General features: G+C 39.3%; 1 pseudogene; it reads right to left on the reverse strand.

Annotated features, from left to right (window-relative positions):
* Nucleotides 1-280: 280 nt before the first annotated feature.
* On the reverse strand, nt 281-577 carry LOC138144126 (dynein light chain roadblock-type 1 pseudogene; annotated as a pseudogene).
* Between the last annotated feature and the right edge of the window lie 2283 nt (nt 578-2860).

Raw genomic sequence — 2860 nt, forward strand, 5'->3', positions numbered from 1 at the left:
GAGGCCATCTTGAGTCTGGGCCTGCACAGCGCATGTAGGACTGCATTCAGCTCCCAGCTAGGTGAGACAGGCCCTTACTGTCTGCCTGCCAGGCTGCCTTCAGTGGGATATTTGTTTCTTTCTGTCACTTCATGGGTTTTGTAGCTCTAAAATTTCTTTACAGCCATTAATTGGAGGTGGTTGGAGAAGGAGCTGAAGCAAGTTCCTGCTTTTATTTTGCCATCTTGCCAGGAATGCTTTCTTTCATGGAGACTATTCAATTAAAAAAAATAGCTCACCATTAATATGGCAAATTATTCTTTTGGATTTGAATCACAATCAGGAAATAGTCTGGAGCAACCATGATCTCATTTTTCTTTGAGCAAATGCAGAGGAATGTGAGATCATTCTGGGGGTCAACCTCTTGCACAGTGCCCCAAGCCCTCAAAATGAAGCTGTGCATCAGGTTGGCATACTGCATGGTGGTAGAGTTGTCCATGATACTTTTGCTTGGCATGCCTTCTGCATTGACTACCATGATCCCTTGCACTCTCTTCTGGTTCTGAATTCATTTTAGGGTTTCTTGTTCCTCAGCCATCCTTCTGAAAGAAACCACAACTCTGTGGCTACAATAGAGGTGGGGGAGCCCATCCCAGTCCAGCCAAATCTAATTTTTAAAGAATTATTTTCCTCTGTTAGTTTTTTTTTTTGCTTTTTTTTTGGAGGGCAATTGGGATTAAGCAACTTGCCCAAGTTCACATGGTTAGTTTGTGTGTGTGTGTGTGTGTGTGTGTGTGTGTGTGTGTGTCTGTGTGTGTGTGTGTGTTAAGTGTCTGAGTCTGGACAACTCTACCACCATGCAGTATGCCAGCCTGATGCACAGCTAGGGACCTGGTTACTGACTTTGGGTGCTGTGCCGTCTGGTTCTAGCAACTAGAAGCTACATAATGCCGTAGCTTACCTGGTATTGAACTGGAGGGGGCTATTGTGTGCTGAGGCCAGGTTAGGTCTTTCTGTATTTCCATAGGCTTGCACTGAAGCTTACAGTGTGAGGTGTTGAGGAGGGGTGGTCTGGTCTCTGGAGGTCTCCTTCTCCACTTTGGCTATAGTAGAGGCATGGATAGGCTCAGAAGCTGGTGGACTCCCATCTGTGCTGGTGTCTGCTGATTCCTTTCACTATGTAAAGGCATACTTGTGGTACTGGTGATGGTGCTTGTTGGCACCACCCCCCCCGGGGGGCTCAGGATCTCCAGATCATCCACAGAGGTGGAGATTTCTGGGATAGCTCCTCTCCTGTATTGGTCCTGTTCAGCCATGACAAGAAGGACCTTTCATGTTATTTCACTAGCCTCTTGAGCTAAAAGACTGTCATACCCTTTTTACTGGATCTACTATTCCAGGATCTTTCTAGTGACAATATTCTCTGGATTTTTCAAGTCAATAAGGGAAGGTGAGAGTGACTTACAGTTTGCTCCACTATCTTGCCTCCTGGACATTTAAATAGGTGACTTTCAAACTTTTAGTCTGTGGGCTGATAGCCCCAGGAATAGTTGCTGCTACTGCCATAGGCCTCGTGTAGGACTGTGATTCTCCCTTACCCTTTTCTGACAGATGCAAAATATTGTTTTTATATTAGATATAGAAAGCAATAAAAATAAATTTGGAAATCTATACTTCAATTTACACTCAATTCATCAGTTCTCTCTCTCTAGAGATGGATAGAAATTTTCCATCATCAGTTCTTCGGAACTGATTTGTATCATTGTATTGATCAGTCTAACCAAGGATTTCATGGTTGAGTCTCCTTTCAGCATTGCTATAATTGTGCACAACAATCTCCTGGTTATTCTCACTTCACAATAGTTCAGATAAGTGTTGCCATAAACACACACATACATACATACATACATACATATATATATATATATATGTATATATATATATATATTTTTTTTTTTTCCTGAAACCACCGCCTTCATCATTTCCTAGAGCACAATAGTACTCCATCACGACCACACACCACAGTGTTTAGGCATTCCCCAATTGATGAACATCCCCTCAATTTCCTAGTCTTTGCTACAACAAAAAAGAGCCATTATAAATATTTTTGTTCATAAAGGTCCTTTTCCTTTTCTTTTGATTTCTCTAGAGAACAGACTGAGTAGTGATATTACTGGGCCAAAGTGTATGCAGTTTTATAGTCCTTTGAACATAGCTCCAGATGGTTCTCCAAAATTCTTGGACCACTCCCTAACTCAACAGGCAATTTATTATTGTACCATTTTCCTGTCAATTTCTCAAATATTTGTTATTTCTGATATATGTGATCTACTACTACCTCAGAGTTGTTATTAAATTGCATTTCTCTAATCAATACTGATTTAGAGCATTTTTCTCATGAATATAGATAGCTTTGATTTCTTCTGAAGACTGCTTGTTCATACTCCTTGACAATTTATGAACTGGAGAATGGCTATGATTTTTATAAATTAACTCAGTTCCTTATATTTTTGAGAAATGAGACCTTTATTAGAGAAATGTAATTATTTTATATTACTTCATCATCTATGGTATCTTTTATCAAATTGTAATTTCTCTGATTATTTCTTAATTAGGGATTTGTTTTTCTTTGTTACAGACCACAGTAATGAACACTGCTTTTTTTAAACTTCAGCTGAAGTAATCAATACTAAATTTTGCTCTTAACTTGATGTGTGTGTTTGTGGTTCAAGTGTGTCTCTTGTAAACAACATGTTGCTTAATTCTGGTTTCTAATTTATTTTATTATCCAGTTCCAGTTTGTAGGTGATCTCATTCCACTTACATTCACAATTATTATTACTATCTCTATATTTCCCTCCCTCCTATTTTCTTATTTATC

The sequence above is a fragment of the Petaurus breviceps genome, unplaced genomic scaffold (assembly GCF_028583685.1).
Source record: "Petaurus breviceps papuanus isolate PSGF00001 unplaced genomic scaffold, PetGlider_PUasm1.0 90686, whole genome shotgun sequence".
Taxonomy (NCBI): domain Eukaryota; kingdom Metazoa; phylum Chordata; class Mammalia; order Diprotodontia; family Petauridae; genus Petaurus; species Petaurus breviceps.